The sequence below is a fragment of the Lissotriton helveticus genome, chromosome 4_1 (genome assembly GCF_964261635.1).
Source record: "Lissotriton helveticus chromosome 4_1, aLisHel1.1, whole genome shotgun sequence".
Classification (NCBI taxonomy): Eukaryota; Metazoa; Chordata; class Amphibia; order Caudata; family Salamandridae; genus Lissotriton; species Lissotriton helveticus.
The window spans coordinates 683,565,046-683,581,118 of record NC_136063.1 but is presented as its reverse complement, the minus strand read 5'-3'; the positions used below and the strand labels follow the sequence as shown (position 1 = coordinate 683,581,118).

The 16,073-nt window shown below is 41.1% G+C and overlaps 1 long non-coding RNA gene across 1 annotated transcript in view; it reads left to right on the top strand.

Annotated features, from left to right (window-relative positions):
- LOC144827297 (uncharacterized) overlaps positions 1 to 13,667 on the top strand; it is a 167,483-nt gene extending 153,816 nt beyond the window's left edge. Inside the window, exons 3-4 of the long non-coding RNA XR_013610125.1 lie at positions 586 to 950; positions 13,551 to 13,667. This is a non-coding gene — a long non-coding RNA (uncharacterized LOC144827297). The remainder of the gene's footprint in view (positions 1 to 585; positions 951 to 13,550) is intronic.
- The last annotated feature ends 2,406 nt before the right edge of the window (positions 13,668 to 16,073 follow it).

Here is a 16,073-nt window from a genome sequence, read left to right as displayed (position 1 = left end):
TGTAAACAAAACCAGAAATGTGAAAAGGAGATGTATCACAGTAGGACGTCTCTCACAACGTTTGGATGGAGCAGGCGAGCTGTACTTCCTGAACAAAAAATAATATACAAGAGTTATTCTATACTACGTTATGGAAGTGGATCTATACATATGTATGTCCCTGTAAGTATGTCTACCTGTTTGTAATCCCTCTTCCGCTCGTAGTAAGGTTTAGAAAGGTAGAAAACAGAAAAGGCAGTCTTGTCATAACTAGAAAAGGTAAAGAAAAGAAGAACCATGGATTTGTTTAACCAAGTGGTCTAGTTAAACATGTCTTAAGATTATGTAATAAAAAGTAATGTAGCTAACCTCAACCTATGTTACGTCAATATTCAGTAAAGCCCAAAAAAGCTCACATCAAATATAATCCAGCAAAAAAACATATTCTTCCATACTGGAAAAAATTCACACAAAAAGGTCCTGTGCTAAGTGATATAATAATATAGCACCTTGTAACAGCAGGATACTAATAATATGTGTTATATGATAAATTAGCACCTTATAACATCAGGATACTAATAATATATTCTTTGTTCTATTTTTCAGCCAGGAAAATGTTCCAGTAACTTGAACAGAATGTCCAGTCACTGTGGAAGGAGTACTTCAGATAAGTATTTCATAATTGTATCAGCCAATATTTCATAAACATTGTTACCGTCTCACAAGTTATGTAGGTTCTTTAGAAAATATATATTTTTCCTCTCGTTAGTTACAGGGTGCTAAAACAAAGGTGTTCCATGAAGAAATGAGCTAGTACTGCCTGGGAGCAACTCAAGGAACTGCAGCACCGCCCAGGGAGCTGACAATGACCCGGAAGGAGAAATGGATTTGAGGCGAAGGACTGGAAGCAAAGCACTCGGACAAGTGGCGTGGGATTACGCCGGCGCGTCCAACATCAAAGCAGGAATCAGGTAGGTGCAGGTAAAGCAGAGACTCGGTAAACGCTGAATGCAAAGTTAATTTGTGATTTCTCTGGCGCTTGATCTACTGGCTTGGCTCCACCCCTCGCAGTTGTGCAAGGAAGAGTGGAGCATGCCCGACAGCTATGGTTCGAAAGTAGTCCTCAGTCACAGGTTCGGTAAGTTATAACTTGCTCAAGCGACTATCAGGGAGTATGCAATTTCTGTTGCATCGGTCTTTGCTAATGCTGTTGTTTCAATCTTGGAATGTGTTGATTTAACTCTTTCAAATCACCCATTTAAAAGATTATGATTAAGGCCTGTTTCCGTCTGGGGAGTACCTCCAATGTCCTCAAGAGCTGTAATAAGATTGTTCTCAAAAAAGTCAGAGAGGTTATGACAGAGTGCTTGTGCCGGTATTATTTCATGTTTTATACGCCATGGGCTAGATAGTTTGTGCATAATGCTGAATACCTTTTAGCACGGTTTAGAGCATCTAGAATACCGTTGGAGTAGTAGGCGGCTTTCTTTTGCCAACCTTGCACTTATATTCATTTAGAGAGCTCTTTAGGAGCTTTTTATCCTCCTCTGTGTAGGAGCAGCACCACTTTCTTTCTAGTTTCTTACAAGCGTCTTTTGATGTTATTAATGAAGAGATATACCATGAGGTTGAGGACCTGTGTTGAGATTTCAGATTTTAAAAGGTACTTTATCTAATGTTTCTTAAATTTACACCTCTAATGCTTTGTAGGTATTGTCTACAGTTTTCCTAGAGTAAAATGTAGAGGGCAGGCTGAATGTTCTTCCTTGTGCAGGCCTATTGAGTTTATGCTAGGCCCTTCTTATTCTTGTTATGGCTGCATCAAAAATTGGGGTATCCAGTTCCTTTGTGTTAACGTGAAAGGTTACTAACACATGAAAGGTCAAGAATATGGGTATGATGTCTTTCATAGTGAATAAACCTTCTGGAGAAAGAAGAGGATCCAGCATGTGTGGTGCCCTGTACTTGTCGCAGTCCTAGAATTTCACAGAAGCCTTGTAGTTCCTTAAATGAGGGTGATAGGTCCCCTCACCTACAAGTTAAAGTATCCCAGGATGAAGATTTTTAAGTGGGTGAGGGCCAAATTGTAAATGACCTCCAGGAGTGAAAGCAAATACAATCTCATAGGGCCTGGGAGTCTACACTATAGAATTTCAAAGAAAACACAGCCTTTTCTAGATTTAAGAGCAAAGCCCAGTAGTTCAGAGGCTGCTGGTTCATCTAGGGTGAGAATCAAGACATTCCGATTCTTTCTTTAAAAACATATTCCCATTCCTCCCTTTTTCTTGTTGACTCTTGGCTTAAGAAGGATTTTGAAGCCTACAGGATAAGCCTTGCCCAAGCCAATGGCTGAGTTAAGGTAGTCCATGTTTTTGTTATGAACAGTGCATCCCAGTTATCAGTCTCTAGCATCCAATTAATTTCTGTGTTTTTTTTACTAACGACCTTGTATTTAAAAGGCCACATCTCATTGTGTCAAGCGACTCTGAGTTTGCGGTCAGGGAAAAGCCTACCCCTGTCCCAGTGTAAGTGGGTGTGAATGTGAGGTTGTAGTTCAGCTTATCTATTTGTACCAGTTGGTCTCTCGTAAAACCGATACTAGGCCTTGTTCTATCCCTGGAGGGCCTCCGCAACTCAAAGGAGAGACAGGCAGCATAGCTGGTGCTGTGCGTGGTCAGTGCACAAACAGGCACAGAAGGGATTGCCATTGATCCAACGGAAGCATTTCATTTTATGCAATTTGGTTCTGTTTGCTAATTATTCTACACTCATTCACTCCTCCAATCATAGTAGGCACTTTATTATTAGATGATCAATCCAAATTCATTAACCACAGTGGCTATTATCCTCTGACAAATCTATCTCCATCGAAAGATAGGATGGAAATTAAGATATCTAAACTCACTGTTAGCTGTCCAATGAGGCTCATTAATTAACAGATAACTCACAAATTAGAAATCAAATTTAGATATACCACTCTCAAGAACCTACTGTAAATGTAAAGAATAGCAATTGGAAGTACAAACCTCCTGAAGAAGTTAAGATGAGTAACAATTATACATATAAATGACTCTGCAGCGGCTACGCAAAATAAGAGAAGCAGCACCTGATGTTCCATCAGAGCTTGCTGATTCTTTCCACAATGTTTTTAAATCATCAATACATTCAAATGATGAATCAGCAAGACTCAATAACAGACTCAAGCAGCAGATTTGGAGTACATGTGGGTATTGTATTAGAGATGCAAAGTTCATCATATTAAGTTGCTCAGTTAGGGCTATAACTGTCTTAATAGCAATGACAAGCATTTAAGCAGGTGTTTCCAAACAATAATAGCCACAGCATTACAGAGTCCGACTACTGAATAGGCAGAAGAATAACTGATAGACAAATGGCTCAAACTCTAAAGGGATCAAAAGGATTCAGTTAGAGTCTATTAAGGGCGAGTCCATAAGCAAAGCATGAATAAAATCTAATATAAGTTCTGCATTAATACACAGTCCGTATGTCGCCAAATGTAGACTAGGCAGTCCAAATTTAGTAAAGTTCAAAAATCAAATAGCATCCTAATTCATAATGCAATGTAGCATGCTTCTGAAAGCATCTAAAAAAAAAAAACATAAGCTGTATGCTTAAAATGGCAAACGGTCTTTGCGAAGCGTTGCCCCTCCACTGGGATTTCTTCTTATATAAGTTCTTTGGTAAAGTCCTAGTGGTATGACATTGCATCACCATCGAAAGACCATCACAAGGCTTATGTTCAGATCATGTCACCTAAAATGATTGACACATCAAGCGAATTTTCCGTGCTTGTCATGAAAACCAAGACTTTGCTAGTCCACATATGCCTAACGTTACAAAAAATAAATACAAGTTTTCGTTTATGCTCCTAGCTAAAATTCTATTCCCACAGGAACATTTCGTTGTGAGCATTTGAAAAAGAAATGAAATATGTCAAGAGACTGCAGTGTACAAAAGACACAAGTTACAATACATCTTTGCAAAGAGCGATCCTTTATATTCAAATCAAGGCACTGTCAATACTAGTGAAAAAGCATATAGAAAAGAAGGACTTTAAGTTAGTACTGCATAATTAAATTAAATAAGCTTTTAACTCTAACTTGGTTGTATTGTAATACATTTAAATCAATTAACATATAATCTATACACTTTCACAAATATTATTGCATGAAAGTTTCTAATGTTAGAAATATCCTATTACCACAAAATGTTCTAATTAATCTCATAAATGCATGTTTTTTTAAACTAAAAATATTAGTCTTGTTTGAATGTTTCCATATTCTATAACATCTCTAATATCATTCTGTAAAATATGAAGTTTATATTTCATTGTTTACATATTTTTGCTCTGATTTTTCTAAATGATGCATATTAGCAATAGGCAGCATATTATTTCACTTTTTCACAAACTTTTATTTATCAGCATAAGTTTCATTAGTGCAACTTAATTTATATATATTAATTTTGTTCTACCTATGTTTTCTTCATCTCATTTTTAAAAGCACACTTTCAATGTGCTTCTACAACACTTGTCTCTATTTCGTACATCCCTATGGCGTTTAATGTAAAATTTCAATCTTTTCGTGTGCTCTAACTACAAGTTTTGCCACCGCCACCTGCAGCCTTGGGGAGAGGAGGACCAGGACTACCGATCCCAGCCCCTTACAAGGCTGTTGCCGCCGACGCCATTTGCTTGAGCCCAGAGGTGCCTTAAAGCTGATTGTGGGCTCCCACAGCACGGGAAGCCCATTTTGCCACTGCCACCTGCAGCTTTGGGGGAGAGGAGGACCAGGACTACCAGTCCCTAGCCCCCTACACAGCCATTGCCGCCGACGCCATTTGCTCCTGCCCGGAGCTGATTGCGGCCTCCCCCAACACTGACGTGCACGGGCATGCCCGGACCATACCCAGTCAATGCCCGGGCCAAGGGCAGGGCCATCTAAACCCATCCGTGGCTGGAGGAGTCTGGGCTGGGCCCCCCTCTTGGCACCGTCAGCAAATACTGCTGCAAGATTCCCTGCAAGAAGGTATGCTGACATGGTAAAAGATTTATTTTTCCACTCTTGCTTTTAAAGTTTGGTGAACCTTTTGCATCTAATATCTCTCTGTGATGGGGAGGAAGAAACCTATAGTTGCTGCCTGCAGAAGGCTGTGTGGAAATTGAACTTGCTGAACGCAGACTTTCGTTAGCTCCACAAGTTCCACCTCCTTCTGCTGTCTCGACCATGCAGACAGCTCAGGCTGCTATTTCCACGGAGATTCCCAACATAACAATACCAGCTATGCCCTCTAATTCTCTGACACAACCTCCACCTTCACTGTCACCTGCTATTATCATCCTGAGCATTTCAGGTGCAGCGTCAGAGGGTGTGGAAGCTGCCACATGTCCACCTATGGGAAACTGGGGGGACCAGAGCACGGTTGGGGAAAAAGGAAGCACACTGACCCGACTGGGACTGGGTCTGAGCATTGAGCAATGGGCCAATTTCCAAGGGTCAAGAGAACAAAGCAAAATCCTCCTGGAACTGTTGGGAGACATTGTGGGGGAGGAGGGAATACTAGGAATCAGACTGATATGGACATGGTGATAAACCGAATAGGTAAAATAGTTTCAGACTATTTGGAACCTGTTTTGTCATGCCTGGATTGCTTAGAGGAGCAGCTTGGACAATTATTGCTGGGCTCAGGGAACCGAGTTGCGCAAAGTAAACAAAGTGGAGGGTGTCCTTTAGCTTTGGGTATTGGAGAAAGAGGAGTGAACGCTTCCCTCAGTCTTACCGAGGGTGGGTGGGCTGCAATAAATGGGCCAATGATTACACGCAACGATATTCCTCTGGACATGGATAATTGCACCAGCCATCCAATGATGCTGCAAGTTACGGCACCTGACCACAAGGGGTCCTCTAACGGGGAACATGGGATTACCAATTCTCCAAGACTTGTTGGGTATAGCGGGGAAAGCCTATTGAGAGGAAAAAGTCCTACAACTGGCCCGTCCCGATCCGCTAAGCAGGCAGGAAGAGACCACCGTTTTAAAACTGCCTCCAGAATGCACACCTTATACCCTGATTTAGACAGGGGTCCCATATCCTTCACCTGGACAACACGAAAGCTGTCAGAGTCTTATTAACAAATCCAACCATTGGTGCACCAGTAAAATCCAGTCCCAGATAAATTGGCATAAACATATCATTATGGCACGGCGGGTGAGTTGGCTGGGAAAAACATCTAAAAACAGAGTGGGTGATGGTGTTGTGATGAATTTTAATGATAGGAGGCTTCGCTGACCTCGCATTGTGCCATCTCAGAGACTCCTCTTCCGAGCAAATATAGGCCTGCCCCCCTGGGCTTTTTCTACCCTCGCTATCAAGGGGTGTCTAGGAGTCATCAGCTAGGGCAGCAACTTTTGTATGGATACCCCCATCCCACCACGTGGCTTCACTCTAATCCCTTTGAGGTCCTCTCTGGGTTAACATATAAAGATTGAATACCCCTTGAAACAAGTAAATCAGATAAAACTGGAAGAACAGTCAGGACATTAGGGAGTGACCATAATGTAGTGGCCAGGTTAATAGGGACCGGGTTGACTGAAAATTCTGAAGGTCTGCCTTTAAAAAACACAAAAATCACTGACACTAAAATACATGACATTGAGACCGGAATTGACCCACTTACACCACCTCCTATATTAATTTCTGAATTGGGGGGACATGATTTTGAACCCATTCCTGATATGCTTACCGCTATAAGTAACGTTTTTATGTCCTATATTCCGATCACATAAGACAATTACACGTGCCCATGCGATATGCTTACTAACAGATATGCATTCGCTAGAAATTGCAATTGCATTGGGCAAATTCCTGAAGGCCGTAAAAGATTTTGGAAGGGAGGTATCGAAGGATTGGTGCTGATTTTAAGTTCTTTTAAGCCTTTTTATAAAATTTAAATCTGACTTTTTATACTTCCAGATATGTGAGAAATTCGATAAAATTTGGGTTTAATGATTTGTGTATCAGGGGCTGTTACCCTCTTTTAACCTTCTCTCTCTCTTTTTTTTTTTTAACAAGTATGAATTTTAACTATTTATGAGATAGGAATATTTTGTCTGCTCGTACTTTGTCCGATTCTATTTGCATTTTGTTTTGTATTGTTTAAAAGACTATGGTCTAAATAAACAAGTTTCTCTCTCTCTCAACCGGGGGACACAGTGACAAGGAGCTACAAAACCCACCCGCTCAGAATTCTTTGTTAGAATGTCACAGGTATTCACCCAAAATTAGAGGATGAGGTTTGGCTAGAGTACGTTAAAGCATTTGATATCATTTGTGTTCAGTAAACATGGCATAGGGAGAATATCGAGCTAGAAGGTTACTGCTCTTTTAACCCCAATGTTCAACGTCTTACGCGGCCCTGCCCACTCTATAGAACGCCCAGCACTGTGCCGAAATAACGGCCGCAGTTAAGGCGTTAATGTCCATGCAATTGCCTCACCAGCAGGGAAGGAAATAGGAGGGTTGGTGACATTGATTTGTGTTAAATATGGGTCTTTCATGGCAGAGGATGTTATTGATTCTCCTTGGTATCAACTTATTTTAATTTGAAACCTGTTTGAGGTCAATACATTATTGATTAACTGATATTATAGCATCTTTGACGAAAGCAGCTGTGATATGATTGCCACTCTTAAGGAAGAAATTGATAAGATATTGAGGAAGTGGCAGCCTCTGTGCATTTACAGGGTGGGGGTTTTAACTGCACTTTATGCCGGTATAGCACGCTTAGGTGTGTGGGCTACTGGACACTGAGGGTCAACCGTTGTCGTATTTTATACACACACCACAGGTTAAGCCTTAAATACTATTATTATGATAAATGATCTATGTTTGGTGGATACCCTGGTTAGCAGCCCCCAAATACAGTACCCCAGTTATGTGGCGGAGGAAGGGAAAGCGTTATTGACTTAATGGTAATATCTAGAAAATTTGCTCTCCTTGTTGATAGCTTTAAGGTGGACCCCAATAACGCGAGTGACCACTATCCCATTATCACCGCTCTTTGTGTAATAGCTAAGGAGAAGAAAGTTGATCAGCTTCCCCTCCAGTATAACCCAAATCAAGGGGTGAGAGTGAAATGGAGCAAAATAAATCCTCCCTAATTTGAGGAGAATATTGTTAAAGCTAACTTAAGTCCCATTCTGAATAGTTTACATCAAGACTCTCCCCCAGACACGGTCATACAGGGTTTCCAATTAATCACTAGGGACATTTCCAAAAGCCTGACAAAGTCAATAGTTAGAAGGGAAGCCCAGGAGACAAAGTGGTTCAACGCAGACTGCTCTAGGGCACAAAGGGGTTTGAAGATGGCACTGCATTCAACCCCATGTGACAGAACCTTGATTAAAGAGACCAGGCAGGCCTATGAAAATGTAATCACCCAGAGGAAAGAAGAGCTGAGAAGGTTAGCTTGGGATGATTTAGAGAGAGCTAGTGCACTGAATTATACAGGATTTTTTGGGAGGTTATAAATCGGCCCCTATTTTCAAAAAGCGGGAGGGGTATGGACTCAATGATATTGGAGAAAGCTTGGGAATCTCATTTCTTAAACATATTTAACCCAAATGATATTTCACCACAGGAGCCATGCCTAGACGTCCCAACAGACCAAATCACTGCATACCAACTCAGCTCCTCTCTAACAGTGAGTGAGGTTGAGCTTGCCCTGTCTAAGGGGATTTGCCTGAAAGCCCCAGGTCCTAATGAGGTACCCTTGGATCTGTTTAAAAACAATCCTCAACTCTAGGCACCTCTGCTGACAAGTGTTTTCAGAGCAGCAATAATTGGCCCATCCCATCTTCCTGGAAGGAAGCCATAGTGGTACCTGTGTACAAAAAGGGAAGCAAGGATGACCTGGCCTGTTATAGCCCCAAAGACAATGTGGCTTTAGGCGGGGCATGGGGGCGAATGAACATTGTCTCATTTTGTCTCTGATTATGGGCCAGGAAAGGTTTAATCCACCTCGCCTTCATAGACTTGTCCATCACCTTCGATACAGTCAATAGGGAGAAGCTATGGGCTCAGATGGGGAAAATGGGCTTTGAGGAACATTTCATTACCCTCTTGCGCAGGCTGCATGCGTCCACTACTCTTGCTATACGATTTGACCCGAGGAAAGAGAGGACTGGGCCTATTGTTTCTACAGAGGGAGTTCACCAGGGATGCATTCTGTCTCCTTTTCTCTTCCTTCTATACACAAATGGCCTAGAGTCATCCCTATTAGACCAGGCACTGGACTTCCCTAGAATTGGAGGTAGTTCGGTCCCTTTGTTATCATATGCGGACGACACGGTCCTAATGGCATCAACCGCCAATAGCCTCCAAAAATCTTTGAATGTTTTTATTGATTTTATGTTAGTACTGGACCTAAAAGTACATTTTAGTAAATCTTTTATGGTGTGTGGCCCCAGTCAAGCTAAAACAAGAAAATGTATTGTAAAGGGCAAGACCATTGAGAAGGTGTCCAATTTTACATATTTGGGGAATGTCTTTAACAATAAATTGAACTGGGACCATCTTGTTACAGCTAGGGTACAGCATACTAGCCGCATAGTAGACGCTTTATTCCGCTTGGCTTGTAAGTTGGGCCACAAGCCGGTAGCGGAATTAATCACTTTAAAGAAATCAAAATGCCTGTCTGTTGCAACCTACGGGGAATGAGTGTGGGGACACCAGAAAAGCACCCAACTATAAACCTTAGAAAATATGTTTATAAAAAGATTGCTGATGACCCCAAAAAGTGCTCCCACAGCCTTCTGTCATTCTGAGGTAGGGTTGGATGTTATTGAGGATTGAATTGATATCGCCCCATTAGTTCTATGGGCTAAAATTTTGTTGTCAGAGGATCTAATATTCTCAAGGGAAATTATTAAGGATTCCATGACCCCTGAAAATGCCCTGGCAATTCCATGGATCCGTTTTGTCAAAGAGAAATTTAGCGAGATAGGTTTGAAGCATTATTACGATAACCCTGCTAGTATTCATACAAATATGAAAGTGATTGTAAAAGAAGCTTATCGTGCTGAGTTGAATAAGTGTCGAGGGCAATCAGGCTCACAAAGCCATTTAGTTCAGTCCCCTTATCAAAGCAATTTTATTTCTTTTACCATCAACTCACTTTTTCACTTTGTTATGACTAGATTTCACCTTTGCACATTGCATTTTCTTGTGGCCTTTCCAAAACAGGTGTGATGGTGCGAGAACCTCTTTTCTTGTCCTTGCAATAATCTTGCACAACAAATCACCTTGCACTTCATGCTGTTCTGCTCACTTTATAAAGAGCCTAGATAATTTTAAGGATTTTGTATGTATGCTATACTTTTATGGTCCATTTGAACCAAATAAAGTTATTGTGATGTTGATGGTGTCAGGTATTATGATTTTCAAAATCTCACTGCATCACCTTGGGTGCACCTTCAGAGTGCCAGCAGTGCACCCACAATGAGTGTCTGCTGCGTGTGTTACAAATTTACATTTGTCCCCCTATTTATGGGCAAATAACTGCGCAAAACAACACTTTTGCAGCAACAGTGTCCGTTTGAAGTTGCGCAGACACACCAGTGTCCTGCTTAATTAGTCTAATTCCTGTGGAAACTAGGCTGTCGACCAAGATGGCAGCCAAGAATGTCTGCTCTTACTGGTGAGTTAATAATGTTCTGCAATTTCAAATTCAAAACAATATTACAGTAGAAACACTTCAATACTTTTTAATCACTTTATCTCCTTAATTTCCAATCCAAATAACCTGCGCAAAACAATGCTATAGCAGCAACAGTGCTTGTTTGAAGAGGCGGGGTCATGTCAGCGTCCTGCTTAAGTGCTCTCCTCCCTGTGGAGACTAGATCCTCCACCAAGATGGTGGACAAGAATTTCCTGCTCTTTACTGGCGAGTTAAAAAAAAGTCCTGCAATTTCAAATTCAAAACAATATTACAGTAAAAACGCCTTTAAAACCATTTGTCCCCCATGTTTTGTGCAACTAACATGTGCAAAACAACACTGTAGAAGCAACAGTTTCCTTGCCAAGTTATTAATAAGTGAAGGGCATCAGTGGGTACTGGGTGACTTTACAATCAACACGTTTCGCTCAACATTGACCTGGAACTTTTTCAAGGCTGTAAATATATGACCAATATATGACCAAATAAAAAGCACACTATTTTATTCCAGCTAGTGAGAGCACACCAGTGAGGCACTGCATTCATGTCAATCCACACTCTAGATGGGTGAGAGCGGATCACTCATATCTATAATTTTAATGTATTTATTGTTCACCCAAAATTGTATTGTTGTACACCCTAATAAAAATGATAGTTTTTCTTTTCAATTCGGAACGTTTACTGTTTAAAGAAAAAACAATGACTCACAATATCTAACTCTAGCAACCAATGTGTTTATATAAATTGAAAAACGAAACCAATGAACAGTTCACCTTATCACTTCCTCAACTAACAATCACCAAAAGGAAAACTCCACCATAAGCCATCATTGACATTAAAACAGAGTGTAGTTAAGGTCAAAATATGGGAAAACTATGTCAAGGAGCAGCACTTAGGGATGGAGTGTTTCATAGCCTCCCTCTCCCTATCTCACTGGAAATGGAAACTGATACTCAGATGATCTCTCTTGCTCCCCTCGTCATTCTGCCCTCCCTCTGTGAAGCAATATCCTGGCTCTTGCCCAAGACTGGGGGATGTGTAATCCTGTTCGTAGATAACCTATTCTTCGGTGGACTCACTATCCCCTGCTTGCAGCCGTGAGAGTACTTCCCTTTTGACCCAGGAGCTTTCCACTCTTTACTTTTATATGCTTTTTCTGTTCTTTTCAGTGTGATACTTTTTCTCCAACCTCACCTGAATAGTAATATGCAAGCATATTATTTGCAATGCATTGCACTGCTTAGTGTACTGACATACAGAAAATGCAATAAAGAATTGTGATAAATGAAGAACAAAAGGAGCAGCAATGAAAAGAAGGCCTAAAAGTTTAAATCGGGCAAAGAATTCTAATTCTAGAGTTGTGTTTCTGTTGGTATTCAGCTGTAAATGAACATCAGTAAAGACTCAGGGCCAGATGTAGCTCGCCAATTACCGGTCGGTAACGGCCGATTTCGGCCGTTACCGACCGGTATTTGGGAATTGACATGTAGGGGGCAATTTATTTATAGAATCGGTATATTTAGCGATTCGGTAAATTTACAGATTCGGTAAAATACCGAATCGGTAAATATACCGAATCTGTAAATCAATATGTAGGTGGCACTGTAATCAGTGCCACAGGCCCTTACCGAATCATTATTCATCATGGAATACTATTCCATGGTAAATAACGAATTACAGTGTACATGCACATCTGTGCATGTACACCTGTGCCTAAGGGCATGTCTGTGTGTCACATGGCACACAAGCCCGAAACAGGGGTGCAACAGGGTGTCAAAGTGACACTCTGTCCCCTTGTAAATTCGGTATTTTTACCGATTCGGTAATTACCGAATCGGTATCTGCCATTGAATCCTATGGGCTTCAAGGCCCATAGGAATTAATGACAAATACCGATTCTGTAATTACAGAATCGGTAAATACCGAATCATACCGATTTGGTATTTTTACCGAATTATTTACCTACATAGCAACTACCGAATAGTGAATACCGAATCGGTAAAATTCGGTATTTACCATTCGGTATTTTGCTATTACCTACATCTAGGCCTATATGCATAATTTAGCCTCTGGTCTAACATTTAAATTGAACCTGATTCAGCTACACTTCTCAAATGATTGTTTTACATTAGTTTCAAGTTGTAAGTAGTCACTATTTTTAGAGGGTTAGGCATGTCAGCCTTGAGGTGATCTTCCCCCAAACTTTTTTTTGCCTTCACCACTCCTATTTTTTTTATTTTTTATTGTTGGCGTTAGAACTCTGTGCAGTTTATTACTCCTACTCAATGCTAACATGCTTGTGCTCACTCCTTAAAATATGGTTAAAATGGCTTAGACGGAACTGGCATATTTAATTTACTTACAAGTACCTGGTATATCCGTGGTATACGCTATACTCAGGGCTGGTAAATCAAATGTAGCCCTTAAAACATATCCCAGGTCTGCCATTGCAGACTGTTGGCAGTTTTAAACTTCCAATTCAACTTGGCAAAATAACCCACTTATCAAGTCTTAAAGTTCCTATTTGTAAATATAAGTTGGTAAAGTTGGGTTTAAGTCACAATCCAGAAAATCCTCATTTTAGAAAGTTGGTATGTTTTTGTTCTAACTACTTGGGGCATGCAGCCTGCTCCTGTGTCACTTGGCTGGGTGTAGTTGGCATTCGGCCTTTGTGTACCCTCCCAAACACAGCCACAATGTAGAGAAACTAGCTGTGCCTGGATGGGCCATCATAGGCAGGGTGGGGGATCAGAGCTGTACACAGCCTCAATTGCACTTTAAGAAACTGTGCCCTGCTGTCACACAAATCACTAAACACTAGTCTATTCTTCTTGCAGGCAGACTGGGACCAGGGCAGATAGGCAGGCTATTCCAGACACTTCTGTGAGAAGAAGCCTCCAGATGTTTCTCCCACTTCAAAGGGGGCACCAGATAGAAAAATAGGAACTTCAAACCACTCTTCAATTCACTTTCTGGACCTGCAGGTGGACTTCCAGGGGACTGACTGCTTCTGTGGCCTGCTGTGTACTTCAGAAGACAACTTTGATGCACCAAGAAGGACAGCTTTTCTGCCTGGAGCCTGCTGCCTGAACACTGCTCTTTTACATGAACCTAGGGCTTCCGGAGTGATTCCAAGTGCTAGTTGGCAGGCATCTTGATCAGAGCCTCAGGGGCAGAAAAGGCTCCAGCCATCCTAAACCCACACTAGGGCTCTGCCTGAGTGAGTCTTGACCGTTCAAGAGATGCCTTTCAAGCCCTGTATTCAGGAAGTGGTGTTGAAGGTGCCCATATAGCCCACATCCAAAACCTGGTAAATGTTTGTCAAAGAGGGCTATGAGAACCGAGAGGAGACCTGGTGCATTGCTGGTCAGCCTGACTTCACAGCAGCTCCAGATAAGATATTCTCTGCAGCAGTAAGTTCTGTTCAGCAGCTCTCTCAGAAGGGGTATCCGCCCTCGCGGAGTCCTCGTCAATGACACCCTGCAGCTTTGTCCCGTTGGAGATTTTTAACTTCTAAAAAAGAGACTAGATCCAAACATAAGAATCTTCACTACGACTTTGTGCAACGGTTCCCTGATGCTGACCCCTCCTCAGACACCACCAGCTGCTTTGTCCTGCTATTCTTAGAAATGTTCTTCCAAAATTTCATCTATGTCCGAAGGTAATAGGAGATCTGGCCCAATCCACTTTGTGTACATGTGCTCCACCACTGTCAACCATAACTTTCGAATTTGCCCCTGTCTTGCACGACTAGATGGCCGCGGTTAAAGCTTCGATCTTTTAGGTGCTATTTTCCACTTTAAAAATTTATAACTCTAGTTCAACTGATTGGATTTTTGTCGTTTTGGTGGCTGTCTGTTGTTTACCCTGACAAATATTGTGGCTGTTTGAGAAGAGTTCACACCCACTTCAACTAAAAACCCAGGGGCATATTACCAACCAATAGAAATAATTTTTGTCTCTAACTTGTTTAGAGACAAAAATTATCGCCGCAAATCGGTGATTTTTATCGCAGATAAACCTTGCTATTAGCAAGGTTTATCGCAAATGCGATAAAAAACGGCCGCAATGCATGAATATTGCTGAAAAGTCAGCGATATTCATGCATTATCGAGCAAATGCTCTTAGCCATGTTATCCACCTCCCATTGGATAACATGGCTAAGAACTGCTCCTGGGCAAGTGTTAGCTTTTGGAGATATTCGCGCTTAGCGCGAATATCTCCAAAAGTTGGTAATAGGAGATAGCGATGTTAGCGACTGTTTTCAGTCGCTAACATCTTTGCACGCCCACTTTGCATGTCATTAGTGATAAATATCACTGACATGCAAAGCGGGGCCCAAGATGGTCACTATCTCCTATTAGCTGTCGCTTGGTGTTAGCGACAGCTTGGTAATAGGGAGATAATTTTATCTCCGCTTTCTTGGCTTTTAAAGCCAAAAAAGAGGAGATAAAGCCCCTTGATAATATGCCCCCCAATTTCTTACATAGGGGCTTTGTTTTCTTATTACACATTCCTTATACATATTTTGACAGTAAAACACGCATCATCTGAGAAAACCATACACTGCTTATCAATAAAACGTGCTGAAATGATTATATCTTGAAGAAGAGGGCGCTTCTCGGCGACGTTGGTTGCTAGGTTACGTTTCGGTGTCAGAGAATAAAATACATTTTCATCTGTATCTGACTGCAGCAACATAACCCAATCTTTATAGTTTCTTTCGACTTCTTGTAAACATGCTTGTAACAATCAGCTTTATTTTTCTGTGAAATCTGCTGAATAATGATGTGTTTCAGGTGCTAATCTGTCACAGACACATAAACTCATATTGATTGGCGCGCGCATTTACTCCATTCCATGTTCCGGTTTCTACTTTCACATTAATGTTCAAGTTTCCAAATGATGTTGCAGGCATAATTTAAATTCAGTCAGCATTTCTGACTGTTTCTAGAAAAAAAAATCGGCCTATTTTTATAGGCTGGTATATGTCACCGCCGTCGAAATAGCACAGATTCTTTTAATCAGGTTATAGGAAACGTTTGCATGCTAAAAATGGTGCTGTTGAATTACAAAAAATTCAAATATAGATTTAGCCTAGAAAATTGACTTGAAATATTGCTATACCAGCAATCTACATTTTCCACATTCCCCAAGACACAAAAACCACCCTTTAGGCATTTGTCTTTGTTAAAGTTCTTAGTTTCATTATAGGGTGGTGACTAATATATTGTGTTGTATTTGAAATTAAACACGTTATTAAGTTCCATTGTGCAGTCTGTGCTATGACGCAGGGAACTGCAGCCTCAAGGACTTTGGTGTTTAAAGCGGCTTCTCTAATGCTGCAGTGCCATTTCACA